Source organism: Musca autumnalis, unplaced genomic scaffold (assembly GCF_047663935.1).
Source record: "Musca autumnalis isolate F117 unplaced genomic scaffold, ASM4766393v1 scaffold_4, whole genome shotgun sequence".
In the NCBI taxonomy this organism is placed as follows: Eukaryota; Metazoa; Arthropoda; class Insecta; order Diptera; family Muscidae; genus Musca; species Musca autumnalis.
This window is the reverse complement of record NW_027411977.1, coordinates 161,329,618-161,352,058: the sequence shown is the minus strand read 5'-3', so window position 1 is coordinate 161,352,058 and position 22,441 is coordinate 161,329,618. Positions and strand designations below refer to the sequence as shown.

At 34.2% G+C, this 22,441-nt stretch overlaps 1 long non-coding RNA gene across 2 annotated transcripts in view; it reads right to left on the bottom strand.

Moving 5' to 3' along the window:
- Positions 1-5,450: 5,450 nt before the first annotated feature.
- The window catches only part of LOC141401392 (uncharacterized), a 45,569-nt gene continuing 28,578 nt past the window's right edge, over positions 5,451-22,441 (bottom strand). For both annotated transcript variants that reach the window (XR_012412341.1, XR_012412343.1), the window contains one exon: positions 5,451-6,469. This is a non-coding gene — a long non-coding RNA (uncharacterized lncRNA). The remainder of the gene's footprint in view (positions 6,470-22,441) is intronic.

Below are 22,441 nucleotides of genomic sequence, written 5' to 3'. Positions count from 1 at the left end.
TTGAGTGTAAAATTGATGATTTACCCGTCAAAGTAAACGTTGTTGACATTGTAAGATTCTTTCTAGTAATAAGTAAAACATCAAATATACATATGTTTATATAAGGTTTTTATTTATTTACTAAAATACTAAAGTTATATAAAGTTTACAATACATTTGTCTTATCTATCCAGGAAATATGCTTGTTTGAAAATCCCAGCCATTTAACAAAGACTTTATCACCCTTTGTTTTTAATATTTTTTCTATTAAGTATGTGTTGGAATATTTTGTGGGTAAAAGCTCTTCTTTATAGAAACATCCATGTATGGGATTTCCTTCGTAGTCTTCTAGTAAATAAGTAGCAGGGTTGGTTAATCGTATTCCTCTTATTTTGAATATTTCTGTAGTCCAATTTGGCGTATACCCCTTTTCAAATTGATGTTTATATTTGCTGATGCGAACATGATCACCAGCACGAAGATTTTGCCTCTTAAAGATTTTTATGTGGTTATATACAGTTTTTAACAACATCTGCTCATTCGATGAGTTTACTTGAATAGGTGCCATTTTTATTGTTCGATGACGAGTTTTGTTGTATTGATCAACCAGGTCTCTATAAATATCAATCCATTGATAATTTCCATTGTAGCTAAACTCCTTCCACATCATACCCTTTAAAGTTCTATTGAAGCGTTCAACAATTGAGACTTTCAATACACTGTATGTAGAGTAGTGGTTTATAGAATGTTTCTGCATTAATTTTTTAAATTCCTTGTTGAAAAATTCTTTTCCATCGTCGGTTTGTAAATTCTTGGAATTCTTCCATCTTTTAAAATTTTTTCAAATGCTCTATATACTTCCGTTGCTGTTTTTTGTTTTAAGTGCTTCGCACCAGGCAAATTTCAAAAAGGTGTCGATAACAGTAAGCATAAATCTGTAGCCCTTGTTTGCTTTAGAATAGCTGCCCATTTCAACTAAATCAGCTTGCCAAAGATCATCGATGCCTTTTGTAATAACCCTTCGTCTTTTAAAATTTCTTCGTGCTTGAGAGTGGAGTTCGTTCACCAATCCTCGCTTTTCCATTATTCATGTTTTGGGGGATATATTAGAGCAATTGAGTTGAATGGGGGTTGAGATAAGACTTTAAAAATTTCCTTATGTGATTGTTTGAGATGGGATATTTCTTCTCTTAGTTGAGTACACTCCTGAATGATATTTTGGTTTAATACTTCTTGTATGTGCTTGATTTGTGAATGTATGTATGCTTGGTTGACCGCATCCGTTCCTTCTGTTGGGGGTGCAACGTTCCTAATTTTTTTATTTTGCACGTCAAGGTTATTATCTTCGTCAATATTAATTCCCAGTATTCTCGAAACATTTTCTCTTACTTCTTTTGAGTGGGTTTTTGGATTATAATGATGACCAAACTTGTCAACAGTCATAGGTTGTTTGTTTCCTTTAAAGTTTACTTAATAGATTAGGTTGCCTTCTCGCAGTTCTTCGATAATCGAAACAATCTCATTAGTATGATTATTGTTTCCGGCTTGTTGTGATGCCATCAACAGCTTTAATCGTTCTACCAACTCGTTGGGATCGTCCCAATATATATAGTGGGGTTTACTTGGATTTAGTGTCATTAAGCCTTTGCCACTGTGAGTATCCCCCATTAACTTTTTAATTATCCGCTTATTTTTTTGTCCTTTGTTCCCCTTGATTCTACCATTAGGGTCATAGTTTATTTTAAATGCATTTGAGTCCAACAAGATTGTTTTATATATGTCGAGTTCTGTAGGATCATATTTTTTGGGGTTTTGATAAAATAAGAGTTCAAACAGTCCTGGTGTAAATGCCCAATTTTTATTTCCAATTGTAATCTTTTCATCGCTGATTTTTAGTTGTTTATCTCCAAACATCCATTCACCATTTTCATCTTTATGCGATCCATATACTGTATCTAGTTTTTTATTTTTCTTCAAGAGTGTTAAACTAATAGGATCGTCTTCATCATCCTCATTTTCTGAATAAAATGTGTCATCTTTCGAGGTGTTGTAAGTATCATAATTTTGAGAATAATCTCCTTTATCCTCTTTCCCCTCCAATATGCTTGGCTCTAGCTTGATCTCTGGCTTATATTTTTTAAAGGGTGTACTTGCGACAAATGATTCTCTATATGAATCCATATTCTCCTTCTTGGGTGCAATCATTTTGCTTGCATTCTCAGTTGAAAGCTTTAGTAGTTTGTTTATGGGTTCTGTTAATGGTTTAAAAGTGTTTGTCAATTCAGTAGTTTTAGCATCTTCGCCCATTTTAATGCTTTGAAATTTTCTTTTCAAAGCAGTTTTGGACTTTACAAGTCGTTTCAACATTGCTTCCTCCATGGTTGCAGGTGTACTAATGTAAATATACTATATAACATCTTTTAAATAATATTATGGTTGAATAAATGTATGAAAGCCTTTTCGATATCTCCCAGAGTGAATTTCATCATCTTTAGAAATCGTTAGAAATCCATATTTTTCTTTCCAGCATTCATGACACATGTCTTTGAAGATATCAAAACTCATGTCGCACCCCACATGATCGTTGTATATGTGTCTTAAATTCAGATCGTCTTGTTTAAACATGATTATCATATTGGCATTATCACGCAACAAATGCTTTGGGATACGGGTGTATGTTTGACATAAGTAAAATGAGTCAACATTCTTATGTCGTCCCATACTAAAGTAGTTTTTAATATTGTTCTGTTTATCACACGCTACATCGTCAAAAATCATGATTGAATTTGGTTTTATTTCATCTGGTTGTATAACATCATCATTATTGGTGAATGTAAACAACCCCATCCCGTTTACAGAGGAAATCAGTTTCTTTAGGTACTCATATGTCGGTTGATATAGCGATTTTGAATAAATGTAAACATTTCCAAATTTTAATCCATTTGGGCTTTCAATCAAACTAAGCATAACATTCGTCTTTCCACAGTTTGATGGACCCACTATTAATGCTCGTATAGTATTGGGTAACAAAGTACTATGTCGAGGGGTTTTCCTTTGTATAAAGTCCCCATTTCGTACTGTAATTTTAGCTTGTTGCTCAACTAATTTCATGTTTACAACTAATGATTAGTATAAGGACACATGACTATTTATAATATATATAATCGATTTACATATATATTTTGTTTAGCACGTGTGAAAAAGTATAAAATGATTGTTTACAACGCAAAACGATTTATTAGAAAGAAAGCCGTTAAAGGAGGAGGACTTGTAAATAAGTTGATCAACTCTCTTCCAGTCGAACTTCATCTACCAGGTTATCAATTTTGTGGCCCAGGTACAAAGCTAAGAAAACGTATACAAAGAGAAGATCAAGGTGTTAATCCACTGGATGCTGCTTGCAGAGTACACGATATTGCATATTCACAGAAAAAAGATATAGAACAACGACATATTGCTGATCGTGAACTAACTGAACTTGGGAACGAGTAAAATCAAAGGATAGTAGCATTGGAGAAAAAATAAACGCCTATCTTGTAACTAATATAATGAAGGCAAAGACAAAGCTTGGAATGGGAATGGGTAATAAGAAACCCAAACAAATACTTGGTCAACAAATATTTAAAAATGCTATAAAGAATGCAACAGATTCCCTTAAAAGCGTTAAACCAACTGATATTAATGCTGCCATCAAAATAGCAAGGAAAGAAATACAAAAGACATTCCGAGGAAAAAAGTCAAAGGTGGTCATACCAAGAGTAATAAGGGTACCCAAAAGGGGGGGATTTCTTCCTCTCATACCTATTCTAACTGGGTTGGGAGCGTTGGGTGCATTAGCTTCGGGCAGTTCAGCGATAACCAATGCAGTTTTGAATGCTAAAAAAGCCAAAGAAGAGTTGCAAGAGCAGACCAGACACAACAAAACCATAGAAGCTATAGCTATGGGTAAAGGGCTCTATCTCAAACCATACAAAAAAGGCTATGGAATTTATGTTGATGAAAATGAAACGCCAAAAAACTAATAAAACAGCTGCCCAAAGGTCCACTTACAGATACACATATCAATACATTTGGAAAGAAATACATCCCATACTTTAGAGGTGTTTATATGCGAGATAAACTACCTAAAAAACCGTATCGAATTGAATGTGGTGTCGTAAATTTGGATATTGACAGTGGGCCTGGCACGCATTGGGTGGCATATTATAAGAATAATAACATCATCGACTATTACGATAGTTTTGGCAATCTTCAACCTCCAGCTGAAATTTTACGTTACTTGGGATCAGCTACAACATATAATTATAAACGAGATCAACGTTTCAATACATACAACTGTGGTCATCTTTGCTTAAAATTTTTGATGCAAATGAGCAAGATTTTATAAATAAAATACACCAACAACAAAATTACTCACTACAGTCTAATACAACTTATCCGAGATGTCGTACCTAATCCAAAGATCGGATGTCGCATTTGCCGACTTTCAATATTGTCATGGAAATGATAAAACCATTTTCATGAAGGAACTATCATTTATGTGTGGAACTTCTGTTATTCCGAATCATTTTTTGTTTCGACCACCTTATAGTGCAAAGGAGCTTGATGGAGAAGCACTCAGAACAATCAACTACACCAAAACATATGTTAATGGATTAGACTGGACCGATGGTGAAATCTGCTACAATGATATCGAGGATGTTCTTTCACCATTAAACAACTATCAATACGTTTTTGTAAATGGGAAAGAAAAGAAATGCTTTTTGGAAAACTATCTTCAAACTAATATTGTTAATTTAGAAAGTAATATGAATCTTAGAACTCGTCAAGATTATTTCACCAACTGTCCAATACATATAGATTCTAAGTATAAATGTGCTGTTAATAATGTATTTAAGATATTTGTTTTCATTGAACAGAAATGGTATTATATTCGTGATATAATACAAGATGGATTGTAAAAACCAAAACATAAAATAAAGATTATAAATAAAACAACAAAGATTTGAGTGTTTTAATTTTTCTCAAATTTTATTCATAGAAGTGCAAGCAATGAATGTGAACAATAATACTAATATTGTTTAAAACTCTCTGGTGCCGCAAACATCTAGACCAATTTCAGGGAGGATATCATCTAAAATATCTTGATTGATGGGAATATTGTTTGTATAAAGTCTTCTCATTAGCGGGCAGCTGTATGACATTCGTAAATGCTCTGCAACAGGACAGTCAGCTTCTTCCCACTGATGAATAACTAATTCACAAAAATAACATCTGGTCAAATCTCCTATACCAATATAATAAAATCCAACTGCAGCCATCGTCTTTGTATCTGGATATGGTAATGGCCAACCATTGAAGGTTTTTAAACGCTCGTCTTCCCTATTAAGCGCGGACATCTTTCTAACTAAAGTACTATTTTCATACTGAAACCTCTATCCCCCCAAATTTAAATAAGAAGCCACAGAAACTTTAAATTTTATAAAAATACTTTATTTTTGTTTAATACGGTGGATAATAAAATGTTGGAATTTCCAATTGTTTTAACTCTAATTTATATACATCTGCTCCGCTGGAATCTTTCAGGGTAGATTTTGTGATAGCATATCCTCCACCAGCTAATTGTTTCACATGTTCGTCTCCTAGTGAAAGAAATCTTGTTGGCAAGTAAAGAATAGAGTCATTTATCCTCAATACAATTCTCTCCCCATATTTTGTTTTGCTCTTGAATGCTCCGGTGATGATGTAATCCTTGTTGTCCTCCATATCCTTCAAAGGAATTATTGATTTGATGTTGAAGGAATTGAAGAAAGTAATTAAATCTCCGCTCGCCATGTCTTCACTTGTACTTTAACTTTTATACTGTGAATCTTATTTTCAAATTTTTGCTTTTTATACGAAATTTGTCAACCACCATCAATAATTTTACAATATTGTGAAATTAATTATGCATACAGATGTTAAGTTATGAACATGAATGACATGCTCACAGAGAGACTGGCGGACGGACGGAAAAATCCTCTTTGATTATGATCATGATTCGGCATGCTTACGGACAGACATATATTGAAATGGATTTTGTTTACATTAGCGATCAAATGTGGTTCTCTCTCAACTTCTCGGTCTGGCTTCCTCCCACACATGTACAGTTAAAATGTGGTTCTCTCCCGAAATCAAGATATGGCTCCCTCCCACACATATACAGGATAAATGTGTTTCTCTCCCGAAATCAAGGTCTGGCTTCGTCCCACACATATACAGGTTAAATGTGGTTCTCTCCCGAAAACAAGGTTTGGCTTCCTTCCACACATATACAGGTTAAATGTGGTTCTCTCCCGAAAACAAGGTCTGGCTTCCTTCCACACATATACAGGTTAAATGTGGTTCTCTAGATATACTCCACTCAATCATTTGTTTAATTCCAACTGACTCGCACAGTGGTTCAAATCGACAAAAATTGCATCTTTTGGCTGGTCTTTATCCTAACTATCTGGAAATACATACATGTAAATGGGTAACTGTATAACCGTCTATTAGTTTACTCTCTCTCTCTCCCTCTCTTATTATAGTTTTCTCATATGTTCTCTAATGCCATACATTTGTTTGAATAAAACTCTCTCGCACAATAGGGCTGTTCGGGTAAGAATTGCTTCTTAGGGCTGGTCTTTATCCTAACTCTCACATTGGGGACCCAATATTTCATGATTCAACGTAATATTTTTTAATTTAAGCGGTAAATGTGGCAACCCTAATATTTTTGGAGGTAATATTTTTGAGACACCCTAATATTTTGTATATATTTAAGCTTTGTTTACATTTAAGATCTGCTCTCCAAATACTCTCTCGATCTAGCGATCTCTCTCTCTCTCTCTTGTTCTCTCTCACACACACACACTCTCTCTCTCACACACACACACACACAGCCTGCACAGTGGGCCGAATAGGCAAAAAAGGCGCTTTTTAATTTAGAACCGCCATTACCCCTCTACTCACATTGATTTGTTTTTGTACTATTCTCTTTTGTCAAGACACATAACATTTTTACGTGTTCCCCTTTAAGCCTAGCTGGAACCAACAATCGCGCTCAGTCTGTACAGTACACACATATGCTTGATGTACCTCAGCATCATGCATCTATTCGATTATTTTTTTTGGAGTAAAATAAGAAAATATTATCCTTATGCCCGTAATTTCTATCTATAAGTTCATAGATATCCTCCGTGTAAGCATAAATTCATAATTTCAATCCATAGGTAACGTTACGGGTCGAAAACGGCCGTGTTACTTACACCAAGGATTTTGCCTGGTTGATCGTTGCCAATGTGGTAAAAATTGTAAAACACTTATATGTGGCAATGTTTTTACGAAATCATGAAAATCAAAAATGTTACCACATGTTTTCAAAATGTTCACGCCTCGGTAAATGGCACGTAGAAATTACCAAACGCGTAGGTAAAGACAACTAATAGGTTGCTACCTATCCGTTTAACTAGGGCTAGAAATTACGGGCATTAAAATCCTAAAATAATTAATACCGTCAGAAATATAAAGCGAAAATAATCAAAATTTTATTTTAAACTCTAAAGTATTATGGTACAAAATCTGACAATCTTTATGGTATATAATCGATATGTATCTCAAAATCGATACCATTCTAGCAATTTTGACGTTTTGTCTTCTATTACATACATCAAATTCCTATAGCCTACGTCACATTTTGACAAAATTATCAAAGCACTTCCTTTTTGGATAAACCTTCAAAGTGGAAAGTTAAATTTCTTGTCAGAAGCAGCAAAATAAATCCATATACATCCTAATATTAATTTCACGAAACATTATAATCTGAAGCAAAGAGATTTCAATCCCAAAGGTTAGTGTTTTTCTTTAAACATGTTTTTTTTTTTTGGAATCTAAGATTATTAATTATAAATTTTAAATAGATTAAATAGGTCTTCTCCTGCTGGCCTCTCGGCCTAAGTTTCGAGATTCCCTAAAAATACCTATTGTCAGTGTTGAGTGATAACCTGCAAATTACGCCTACTTGCATGAAACCTAAAATAATTTACCAGCAACATAAACAACCTGCAGCAACATCAAACAGTGTGACAGCAAATCAAAGAATCGTAATATAACCTTTATTTATGCAAGTGATCCATACAAATTCACGAGAACCCTCGCTGCTGTATCAAATCTGCTCATCATTGAATTGACATAGTATATCCGAACCCGATCACCATTGCATCCGGACGTGATTTTCTATAAACCCTGTTCATCACTGAAATTCCGTAGAGTCATCACAACTGGAACAGTCAAGAATTTGGTATCTTAAAGTAGAAGTGAATCTTCCAAAAACCCTATATATTGCGTCCTTTTATAATTTGATATTATGATCTCACAACCATTTGGAAATTCACTTTAAAATATCAATCAGAACGTAAAGTAAAATTTCTCATAACCAGAAAAAAGCGTTACCAAGTTAAATGGGAAAAAATATTATATCATTACTTTCAATTTAGTGTACCCATATAATGTCTATGCATATGGTTCATTCGAACGTTTTACACAAAACTTTAAAATAATATTTCAACACAAAGTTTTGACTACACTTTACACATTTGTTCAAATTCTCAAATTAATATGGTTATGGAAAAAGTCAAATTATAAAAAAATCCAAATATATAACCCGTTCTAAGGTATCATTCCCACTCATGTATCTATGAACACAGATAGAATTACGCATTAGTTATTTTAGCAATTTAAAACGTAAAGAAATCATCAATGGGCTATTATTAGAGTAAATTTGGAATTTCACTGAGAATAGAGACAAAACAAAATCAGTAATTACATCCATAACTCTTTCACCTCTTAAAGCAGCAACAAGAAATCAACACCCGCATCCAGTTCGTGTTTGGTGGCCTTCACCATGACCGGAGAAAGGGGGTAAGCAATAACACAAAGTAATGCTCTTTATTGATATATTGTTCTATTGATTTTGTTTACTTTTACATATATTTTTACTTGAAGAGAAATCATGAATCAGAGACAATCACATTAAACAAATTCGTTGAGTTAAAAATCAGTCTCTTACGTTTTATTTATTTTTCTTCCCTTTTTATGTTAAAACCATTATGTGGTTTTTTCATATAATTATGATCTCTCTTCAATATTTTTTTTTTTGATCTCATTGATAATGTTGCTCCAGTAAAAAAAACTCATATAATTATTAGAACAATAATGAATTAACCCTTTGAGGGCCCTCATAAAACAAATCGTAAAATATCAATATATAAAACTTTAAATTATTCATACATGTAACTAAACAAAAATTATATAACATTGGGGGTCTGTAAACAAATGAATTAAATAGCCCCATAAAAAACACCTTATACAAATCATTGAAGAATAATTATATACCCTATTAGGGATGTAGTAAGATTATTTCTTCAAATGTATGTATGATAATTAATAGTATACTTTATAATAGTACGTTTATATATAACCGGATTTAACAAACCCCCTGGATTTCAAATGTCAATTCCTTTGCGTATACGTCAAATAAATCCTCATTAAGAAGGTTAACCCTGCAAAAGGCTATAATATAAACATGGCCTAAAGTTATTTATATTCAACGCCTATATTATATGTTCGTGTACATTTTGAAGACATTGTTTATAAGTAGTTTTCCCCTTGTATTTAAACATGTTATAAATCTGTAACATAATGTAATATAAAATTTAAACATTCATTATAATTATGCTTTGAATAAAATTTAAACTCACTATGGAATTCTGAATAATTTGAATTTCTTCTTGCTCGTATGGGTTAATTAATTAGGAGTTGAAACTTGTTAGGGTTTCTACTATAATTCTCAAGTGCCTTAGAAAATTGGTTGGCGAGGGTTATGAGGCATGTACTCTCAACATCACCTGAGAGTACCAAAAATAAGAAGCATCGACTAATAAAGGGTGTTTTTTAAGCTAGATAGAACTTTAAATTGTAAAAAGTAACACAAAAAATTAAACTTTGATGAAACTTTTTTTTTTATTTGTTTCAGTATACTCTGACAAATCATCATGAATAGACTCACGCTTGAACAACGCTACGAAATTATCCAAATTTACTTTGAAAATCAGTCGTCGATTCGCGCATTGTTTTATCGCAAAATTGTGTTCAGCGATGAGGCGCATTTTTGGCTTAACGGGTTTGCTAATAAGCAAAATTGCCGCATATGGAGTGAGACCAATCCACAAGATACCCTACAGACTCCATTACATCCAAAAAAATGCACCGTATGGTGGGGTTTTCACGCTGGTGGCATCATCGGACCTTATTTCTTCAAAAATGAGGCCGGAGCTCGCGTTACGGTCAATGGAGATCGTTACCGCACCATGATTAATAATTTTTGTTTGAAAATATGGATGACATTGATCCGGAGGAGATGTGGTTTCAACAGGATGGCGCTACGTCCCATACGGCGAACGCAACCATCGACTTATTGAAATCAAAATTTGGCGATAAGTTGATTTCGAGAAGTGGACCTGTCAATTGGCCTCCAAGGTCGTGCGATTTGACACCTCTCGATTATTTCCTGTGGGGCTACGTGAAGTCACTGGTTTATGCTGATAAACCAGCAACAATTGATGCCTTGGAGGCCAGCATTGTTCGTGTTATTCGTGACATACGGCCAGCAGTGCTCGAAAAAGTGGCCAAAAATTGGACGTCCAGAATGCACTTCGTCAAGAACAGCCGCGGTGCCCATATGCCCGAAATCATTTTCAAATGTTAATGTCACGTATTGATCTTTCGAATAAAAAAAAATTTTGATTACAATTTAATTTTTTGTGTTATTTTTTACAATTTCAAGTTCTATCGGACTTAAAAAAACACCCTTTATAAAATATTACCTTTAAAATCATGGTTTTTATAGAGGGGTGTACTTGGTATCGATATGTAATGTATTTCCACAGGTTCATTTTTTACAATTTTTTTCCTAAATAAATAAGGGAGTCTATAATAATTGTGTAATGGGAACATGGATTGGTCAGAGGAGGACAAGAACCCCCCACCCGGCTGAATCTAGACTTCGGTAAATGGCACGTAGAAATTACCAAACGCGTAGGTAAAGACAACTAATAGGTTGCTACCTATCCGTTTAACTAGGGCTAGAAATTACGGGCATTAAAATCCTAAAATAATTAATACCGTCAGAAATATAAAGCGAAAATAATCAAAATTTTATTTTAAACTGTAAAGTATTATGGTACAAAATCTGACAATCTTTATGGTATATAATCGATATGTATCTCAAAATCGATACCATTCTAGCAATTTTGACGTTTTGTCTTCTATTACATACATCAAATTCCTATAGCCTACGTCACATTTTGACAAAATTATCAAAGCACTTCCTTTTTGGATAAACCTTCAAAGTGGAAAGTTCAATTTCTTGTCAGAAGCAGCAAAATAAATCCATATACATCCTAATATTAATTTCACGAAACATTATAATCTGAAGAAAAGAGATTTCAATCCCAAAGGTTGGTGTTTTTTTTTTAAACATGTTTTTTTTTTTGGAATCTAAGATTATTAATTATAAATTTTAAATAGATTAAATAGGTCTTCTCCTGCTGGCCTCTCGGCCTAAGTTTCGAGATTCTCTAAAAATACCTATTGTCAGTGTTGAGTGATAACCTGCAAATTACGCCTGCTTGCATGAAACCTAAAATAATTTACCAGCAACATAAACAACCTGCAGCAACATCAAACAGTGTGACAGCAAATCAAAGAATCGTACTATAACCTTTATTTATGCAAGTGATCCATACAAATTCACGAGAACCCTCGCTGCTGTATCAAATCTGCTCATCATTGAATTGACATAGTATATCCGAACCCGATCACCATTGCATCCGGACGTGATTTTCTATAAACCCTGTTCATCACTGAAATTCCGTAGAGTCATCACAACTGGAACAGTCAAGAATTTGGTATCTTAAAGTAGAAGTGAATCTTCCAAAAACCCTATATATTGCGTCCTTTTATAATTTGATATTATGATCTCACAACCATTTGGAAATTCACTTTAAAATATCAATCAGAACGTAAAGTAAAATTTCTCATAACCAGAAAAAAGCGTTACCAAGTTAAATGGGAAGAAATATTATATCATTACTTTCAATTTAGTATACCCATATAATGTCTATGCATATGGTTCATTCGAACGTTTTACACAAAACTTTAAAATAATATTTCAACACAAAGTTTTGACTACACTATACACATTTGTTCAAATTCTCAAATTAATATGGTTATGGAAAAAGTCAAATTATAAAAAAATCCAAATATATAACCCGTTCTAAGGTATCATTCCCACTCATGTATCTATGAACACAGATAGAATTACGCATTAGTTATTTTAGCAATTTAAAACGTAAAGAAATCATCATTGGGCTATTATTAGAGTAAATTTGGAATTTCACTGAGAATAGAGACAAAACAAAATCTATAATTAACATCCATAACTCTTTCACCTCTTAAAGCAGCAACAAGAAATCAACACCCGCATCCAGTTCGTGTTTGGTGGCCTTCACCATGACCGGAGAAAGGGGGTAAGCAATAACACAAAGTAATGCTCTTTATTGATATATTGTTCTATTGATTTTGTTTACTTTTACATATATTTTTACTTGAAGAGAAATCATGAATCAGAGGCAATCACATTAAACAAATTCGTTGAGTTAAAAATCAGTCTCTTACGTTTTATTTATTTTTCTTCCCTTTTTATGTTAAAACCATTATGTGGTTTTTTTCATATAATTATGATCTCTCTTCAATATTTTTTTTTGATCTCATTGACAATGTTGCTCCAGTAAAAAAACTCATATAATTATTAGAACAATAATGAATTAACCCTTTGAGGGCCCTCATAAAACAAATCGTAAAATATCAATATATAAAAGTTTAAATTATTCATACATGTAACTAAACAAAAATTATATAACATTGAGGGTCTGTAAACAAATGAATTAAATAGCCCCATAAAAAACACCTTATACAAATCATTGAAGAATAATTATATACCCTATTAGGGATGTAGTAAGATTATTTCTTCAAATGTATGTATGATAATTAATAGTATACTTTATAATAGTACGTTTATATATAACCGGATTTAACAAACCCCCTGGATTTCAAATGTCAATTCCTTTACGTATACGTCAAATAAATCCTCATTAAGAAGGTTAACCCTGCAAAAGGCTATAATATAAACATGGCCTAAAGTTATTTATATTCAACGCCTATATTATATGATCGTGTACATTTTGAAGACATTGTTTATAAGTAGTTTTCCCCTTGTATTTAAACATGTTATAAATCTGTAACATAATGTAATATATAATATCCAATGATTTTTAGTTATATTTCCAAAAATTTAAACATTCATTATAATTATGCTTTGAATAAAATTTAAACTCACTATGGAATTCTGAATAATTTGAATTTCTTCTTGCTCGTATGGGTTAATTAATTAGGAGTTGAAACTTGTTAGGGTTTCTACTATAATTCTCAAGTGCCTGTAGAAAATTGGTTGGCGAGGGTTATGAGGCATGTACTCTCAACATCACCTGAGAGTACCAAAAATAAGAAGCATCGACTAATATAAAATATTACCTTTAAAATCATGGTTTTTATAGAGGGGTGTACTTGGTATCGATATGTAATGTATTTCCACAGGTTAATTTTTTACAATTTTTTCCTAAATAAATAAGGGAGTCTATAATAATTGTGTAATGGGAACATGGATTGGTCAGAGGATGACAAGAACCCCCACCCGGCTGAATCCAGACTTCCGAAAGGCTCCCGACGTCCTACCTCCTACCAAATCCCAGAATGCTCGAAAACCAATTGAAAATTGCATTCAGCACGAATTCCATTCGTCTTCATTACATAATTTGGCGCCCAACGTAGGGCCGAAAAGAATATATCCTGGTCTTTTTGGCTCTGTTTTTTTTTCAGTTTTCTTAGAGTTCAATTTTTCATGAGATGTGTAAAAGATCGTTTAGGACCTCACTGGAAATTCGCAGGTTGAGGTTTACTTAGATCTGGCGACCGTTTGCCTCCAATTAACCTTTTCAAAATCTTTTTGAATGCCATGAAAGAAATTTTCAATCTCATATAGTTCTGAATATATCTTTTATTCTTTGGGGATTTGTCGACTTAGGTATCTGCAACTGGGATATTTGAGGATTTCATTTTATTTGCAAGTGCGAATTAATGACCTCATATCAACAGTATAAGGATCAAGAATAGAACATTCCTTATGTTGGTTTGTCTGAGTTTCCATGGATTTAAGATTTATTCCCAACTTCATAGCCTTTTTTGATATCTTTTTTAGTCGTCTGTTATCAACTCCTTTTACAGCAGTACCCATTTATATGCAAGAAACGTTCGTATTTTAATAATTGTTTTTCCTCTCAATAAACATTTCTTTAATTGAGCCGTTTCTACTGAAATCGGTTTATAAAAGTTTGTTTAGTGATCCATAGTTCACTAAAATAACTTTATATACAAAAATATAAAGAAGAAAATATTTGAACAATAATCTATATTTCACATCTTATCTGATAATATATTTGATTAAACCAATTTCGATTACATTTGATTAAAACTGATATACGAAACAGTGTTTATATATCAAAATACCATATTCTTTAAACCCAAAACTTTTGATTCTCATTTGATATCCGAACCTCATTTCATATCCTAAAAAAGAAACAATCTTGACATGGCGGAGGCATTACAGACTCCTCAACCGGAAGGATCTAATCCAGAAGAATCTCATCCGACAACTTCAGCATCCACTTCTTTTGCAACATGTCATATTTGCAATGAAGTATTGGAACAAGGACAAGATTCTCTCTACGTAAACGGTTGTTCTCATTATTTTCATAGAACATGCATTGAGAACACTTTATCCCCTTCGTCAATATGTCCTACATGTTAAAAACCTTGCGAACTCAGCGACCTTCGTACTTTGAGTTTAGCCCCTAAATCCCCCCAAGGTAACAAAAATACTACCAAATCCACTAGAGGTCGTGGAGCCATGGCAAAAACTTATTACACAAGAACAAAATCCCATCACGAACAACAACCCTTTTCCAAATGTAGATATTCTACGAACTCCAGATAGAAACAATAGTATTTCGGATCAAATTCATTTGGATGCATCGCCGTTACAATATTCAAATAACCTACCTGTAGGAGTAAATACCAACAATGTTGATTATAATCAAATTAACCAACTGATTGAAGTGACAGTCGCTCGCCTTCTTGCAAACTGCAACTTTTTCCCACCATTGCCTAACAGTTCAAACAACCAAAATGTAGGTTCTAATCCTCCAATTAATAACAGTATAATACCAAGTAATGCACAGAATTCTAATAGAAATTCAAATAACTTACACAATAATCACAACAACCAGAATGGGAATCCTGTTCCAAATCAAAAGAATCAATCTTCTAGTGGCAATTCGTCTCCTAACACTCACTATTCTTCTAGTTCTCACAGATTTCATGCTGAAAAAGTAATTTCAATTATTAATAATTGGAATTTAAAATTTGACGGTTCACCAAATGGTCTACCAATAGAAGAATTCCTCTATAGAGTCAAACCCCTCACTAAGGAAACTCTCAATAATGACTTCACAGTCATTTGCAGCAATTTGAATACCTTACTGACGGGAAAAGCCCGCGAGTGGTTTTGGCGATACCACAAACAGGTTCGGTCAATAACCTGGGAAACATTTTGTGAAGCCATCCTCAACCAGTATAGGCAACTTAAATCATCATTTGATTTAAGAGAGGAAATGAGAAGTAGAAAACAGAAGCCTAGTGAGCCATACGATTGCTTTTTCGACGCTCTGTCCTCAATAGCTGACCGGCTTTCAAGCCCTATGTCTGAGCAAGAGCTAATCGAAATAATAGCTCGGAACCTAAAACATGAGATCCGTCAGGATCTTCTGTATGTTCCAATCCATTCGTTGTCTCATTTGAGGAAATTAGTTGAAATGAGGGAAAACTTTTTAAGCGACGAATATGTTCGCAAAAATCTCCCCTCACGTTTTTTTACTATAAATTCTGCCCCTCGTAAATATGTTGCCCCTGTTGAGGGTGATGAACCCTTAGATTCAGATTCTGAAATCCCACATTCAGTAGAGGCTATTCACAAGTCCGATGTGAAACTAAAGTGTTGGAATTGTGACAATATTGGGCACCACTGGCACGATTGCCTTGAGGACAGGGCCATCTTTTGTTATGGCTGCGGGGCCAAAAAGGTTTACAAACCTCAATGTGCCTTTTTTCTGTCAAAAAATCAAACAAAAAACTTAAAATCAATGGGCCATCACATGGACCCATTGTAACTGATAACTCAGAAAGAGATTTGATTTATAACCCTGACTTACCAAACACAACCCCTACTTTGTCTATTAAAAACAGCCCTCTGAATGTGCCAAACAAGCCTCTATTACTATACTGAAAAGGTCCTCTTTTGATACCAATATCGTCAAAGAGACATCCATGTATCTCGGATTATATATCCAAGACTCCCCCTCCATAAGAGGTGGGAAATATACCTTCAAAAACGGAACGAAATCTTTAATGTGTCAGCTGTTTATCATCCGTCCAAACCTAAGCGATCTACTATAGGAAATGGCGGAATAACCACGGATCCGGAGAAGATTTCTGCAATTTTAAACTGGCCAGTACCAAGGAACTTGAAACAAGTTCGCGGGTTTCTTGGGTTAGCTGGCTGGTATAGGCGGTTCTTGCAGAACTTCTCCACCGAAACATTCGCCATAACTGAAGTCCTTTCGACAAAGAGAAAATTTCAATGGACTTCCGAAGCCCAAATTGCATTTGAACGGGTGAAATCGTTGCTAACCTCGGCTCCAGTACTGACCAATCCCGACTTCTCTAAAAAATTCTATCTTCACTGCGATGCTTGCGATTTCGGGATTGGAGCAGTTTTGGTACAACACGACGAGGATGGCAACGAGAAACCAATTGCTTTCATTAGCAAGAAATTGAATAGCTCTTAACGTAACTATTCAGTTACAGAAAGAGAATGCCTGGCTGCGATTGAAGCAATAAAGAAGTTTCGATGCTATTTGGAATTACAGGAATTCGAGGTGATCACTGATCACTCCAGTCTTCTGTGGCTAATGAGCCAACCCGACTTGAGCGGCAGGCTCGCTCGTTGGGTATTCAAACGGCAGGCCTTCAAGTTCTCCATTAGTCATAGAAGAGGGTGTGACCATGTGGTCCCCGATGCCCTTTCCCGCATTCCCGAACATGAAATTGGTAGCATAGAACTTTCGCAACCCGGTATCGACTTAAATTCCACACATTTTGACGGCGATAAAGATTACCTTGACTTGAAGAAGCGCGTATTAGAGAATGAGGGTAAATATCCTGATGTCAAAGTTATTGACAGATTTATATATTACCGCACAGAACATTATTCCGGGGACGAAGACCAGGAGAATCAGTCTTGGAAACTCTGCATTCCGTCCCAGCTGCGGACCACAACCATAGCAAAAGCCCATGATGTTCCCGTGGCTTCCCACTATGGAATGGCCAAAACCTTGAAGAAACTTCCAATGAAATCTGAATTACTTCTTCATGTCATATCATTCCACTATCAAATGCGAATTCCATAATGAATATACTCCAACTTTATGTCATATTCGAACTATATATAGCTCTCGAAGCTTAAAACTCATGCTGTAACAACAAAAATAACGAGTTGAGTATTGTGGGAATGGAAGTATATGAAAAATTTCTATTGGATAAAATGTATGAAGAGTCGGTCCTTCGTGGACTACATCATGAAAGCCATTTAGAAATTTGTTTTACTGGCATCCACAAAATTTTGTTATCCTATTTTAGACAGTATGAGAAAATAATGAAGGCAAATGAATTTTTGTACGTCACTTAATTTTTTCTTTATCATCACCGAAGTATAATTGTAACCTCAGACTATCCTTAAAGTCTGAGATTATATACACTAGGATACGAAACTAAGAGTTCTTATCAAAATAATGATTTTAGACTCCACATATGTTTGGACGATATTCGTTTCAGACAAGATGGAAGTACTTTCCACCGTCCGTCCATCTGTATCTCTGTTTGTCTGGCAGGTTGGAACTCATGATAACTCTCGAACGGATCAACCGATTTGGTCTAAGATATGGATCTCGTAATGTTTTGTCCAAATTAAATTTAAGTTATATCCGTACCTCTGCCATAAAAGTTAAAAAATGTTAACTAAAATGGTGGAAGGGACTAACCGATTCAGTCTTAAATCGAACCTAGTATGGACTACCTACTTCCACTCGCAAATTTACATCCAAAATACATCAAGTTTCAAGACAAGTCTAACATAACTGCAGTTAAAAGGCTGTTCGAGGATCCTTTGGATATTTTGTAGTCTTGTTTACAGCGATATCCTATTTTTCGTGGACAAGTTCATGCTTCCTGACAAAAATGTAAATACTACGGTAACCAACTAAAATAGCTTATGGGCGCGGTAACTATAGAGAAGAGTGTCTCTCAAAATAAGATCCGTTTCCAAAATTAATTATCTTGTTATTAGCGAATAATTATGTGGGGTTCAATAAGGATCGATTGTTATTTGTCAAAACTATATAGAACTAAGTCCATCAAAGTATTTGTCATCAAATCCAAAAACTTCTAATCGTATAATTAAGAAGAACAAAACATTATATTAAAAGTAACATTATATTAAAAGTAAAAATAATCCTGGAATCAGACTCTATCTCCACCGGTAAATAACATTGTGCAACATTTTTAAGGTAATCTTGTGCAAACAATTTGAAGTGAGGATTTTGTGAAAGTACAGACCCTTCTGTATTTGGGTCTGTACTTTCACAAAATCCTCACTTCAAATTGTTTGCACAAGATTACCTTAAAAATGTTGCACAATGTTATTTACCGGTGGAGATAGAGTCTGATTCCAGGATTATTTTTACCTAGTTGCGTTTTGTTGAGTCAGATCCAGCTCGGATTATCCAAACATTGTTAAATATTGACTTTTTAAACCAACTCGGGGCTATATCTCTGAAACCAATGAAAATCTTCTTCTGACCTCTGAAGCAAAGTTGTAGATAAGGGCCAGACCAAGGCAAATTTATATAAGGTATATGCATGAATTACAACAACTAAAAAATTTACAAAAACAACATTGTTGTTATTGAAAATTAATTGTCAAAAATAAATATTGAATAATAGGTCCGTTCCAAAAATTTTTACTGGGAAGACATAAATACATTTTGAAAATCCTCTAAAATAGAACAAATTTGAATCAAAATGTAAATATAAAGCATACAGAACTGTCATAATTCATTGTTATTACACGTTTACGGTGAAAAGAATAATTTTATGGTAGCAAATTTTGAAGTTTCAAATTTCATGAGTAGACCCTATTACATTTTGAAAACTAAATTTACAAAAAAAAAAGTAAAAATACTGCAGGTTGTCACTGCTACCTTGTATACATATGCCTTGGGCCAGACTAAAATATTTGGAGAAATAATGAACTGGAAGTACATTTATTGCCTCAAATGTTATAATATATCTAAATATTCCATAATTTGTATACATTTCGCACCATATCTCCAAAACTGTTAAATTTTTCTTAATGTTTTCATTTGGAAACATATCAACGACAGACAATATTCTTAAAAATTAAGCTAAGATCATCGAAATAGTGAAAATCTTGCTATAGCAGAGATAACGGCAATTCTTTGTGTTTGTAAAATTCTGCGATAAACCATAACGTGGACCTATATGATTATATTCTATTTTTATACCCTCCACCATAGTATGGAGGGTATATTAAGTTTGTCATTCTGTTTGTAACACATCGAACTAATTATTTGCGACCCTATAAAGTATATATATTCTTGATCAGGATAAAATTCTAAGACGATCTAGCCATGTCCGTCTGTCCGTCTGTTGTAATCACTCTAGCGTCCGCAATAATTGAGATAGAGTGCTGAAATTTTGCACCCGAGGGTATTTTTTTCCATAGGCAGGTCAGGTTCGAAGATGGGCTATATCGGTCCACTTTTTGGTATAGCTCCCATATAACGGTACCTCCGGATTTGAGGTATTTTGACGTTCTTCGCCACATTTGCAGACCAAATTAGCTATAATTTCGCACTTAGGGTTCCTAGTGATCAACAAACTTATATCCCAAAGGATATGAGCATAGGTCCATGTTTTGGTATAGTCCCCATATAACGGTACCTCCCGATTTTCGGTATTTTGACAATTTTAGCCACAGTTTTTAACCGAACTATCTGAAATTTGACATTTGAGGTTCTCAGTGGTCATGAAACATCTCCACCAAACATCGTCAACATAGGTCCATGTTTTGGTATAGCCCCCATATAACGGTACCTCCTAATTTTCGGTATTTTGAGAATTTTAGCTACAATTTTCAGTGGCCATGAAATATCTCCACCAAGCATCGTCAACATAGGTCCATGTTTTGGTATAGCCCCCATATAACGGTACCTCCTAATTTTCGGTATTTTGAGAATTTTAGCTACAGTTTTTAACCGAAATAGCTGTAATTTGACATTTGAAGTTCTCAGTGGTCATAAAACATCTCCAACGAAACATCGTCAAGATAGGTCCATGTTTTGGTATAGCCCCCATATAACGATATCTCCCGATTTTCGGTATTTTGAGAATTTTAGCTGCAATTTTTAACCGAAATAGCTGTAATGATCGGTATTTTGAGAATTTTAGCTACAATTTTGTCTATTCAAAAATAATCGTCAATATAGGTCCATGTTTTGGTATATCCTCCCATATAACTGTACCTCCCGATTTTTGGGAATTTTCGGTATTTTGAGCATTTTAGTTACAATTTTTAACCGAACTAGCTGTAATTTGCCATTTGAGGTTCTCAGTGGTCATGAAACATTCCCACCCAACATCGTCAACATAGGTCCATGTTTTGGTATAGCCCCCATATAACGGTACCTCCTAATTTTCGGTATTTTGAGAATTTTAGCTACAGTTTTTAACCGAAATAGCTGTAATTTGACATTTGAAGTTCTCAGTGGTCATAAAACATCTCCAACGAAACATCGTCAAGATAGGTCCATGTTTTGGTATAGCCCCCATATAACGATATCTCCCGATTTTCGGTATTTTGAGAATTTTAGCTGCAATTTTTAACCGAAATAGCTGTAATGATCGGTATTTTGAGAATTTTAGCTACAATTTTGTCTATTCAAAAATAATCGTCAATATAGGTCCATGTTTTGGTATATCCTCCCATATAACTGTACCTCCCGATTTTTGGGAATTTTCAGTGGTCACGAAATTTCTTTACCAAAATTCGTCAACATGGGTCCATTTTTGAGGGTCTACATTGTTTTGATGAAACTACCCTCAATTTGACTCTTGAAATTTTTGTTAGAGACCCTGTGGGCCATCAGGAATTAGCGTTATATCTTTGTTCACTGTTGCTTAAGTGCTCTACAAAAACAACAAACAAAGATATAATGCTAATTCATGATGGCTTACAGGGTCTCTTGCAAAAACTTCATCACGCCATAACGCGGAAGTTCGAATCACGGCGCATCTGTCCTTCGGGGTTTTTAATATACACACACCAAGGGCTTTCATCACAGTGTAATTTAAGCAATATTGGGAGGCAGTAGGAGTCTAACCATTGTCGAAAAGTTGTTCCACCTAAAATTGTAAAAGGACCCTAATTATTCCATTTTAATTAAGACTATTTTATGGTGGAGGGTATAAAAAGTTCGGCCCGGTCGAACTTAACGACTTTTTACTTGTCAATTCTAAATATCCTACTCTGTAAATATTTAAAATTGTATCCTAAATATTATGAATTCTTTCTATTGTATTTATATGCTATGTATCAATATTTCATATAAAATTCGAAAAATCTAATTTTTTTTGTCTCATTTTAAAGTACATTTAGAATAGAATATGGGTCAAAATCTCCAGTCCATCGGACAAAAATTTACCGAGATATGAGATTTCGAAGGGAAACATTTATTGTGTTTTGTATGTAGCATAGAAACTAAAAACGTCTTTTCCTCGAAGAGGCACTTTTGAAAGCGGTGCCCACTGTAGCTCAAAACGGATGCTCCGGCCTTTATATGTTTTTGTGGGACTATTATACACATAAAGCATGTGATTAACCGAGAGAGTCTTTAAAAAAAACTGCTGACGGAGTCCAACAAAAATATCAAATTTGTACAGATTATTAGGTTCGTAATGATCCCACAAAAATATATGCTGATCGGTTTATTCTTTTTCAAGGTTTAATAGATTTCTTAAACAAATGCATGAAAATGGATTCTAATAAGTGGCCATAACCCATTAAAATAGCTTT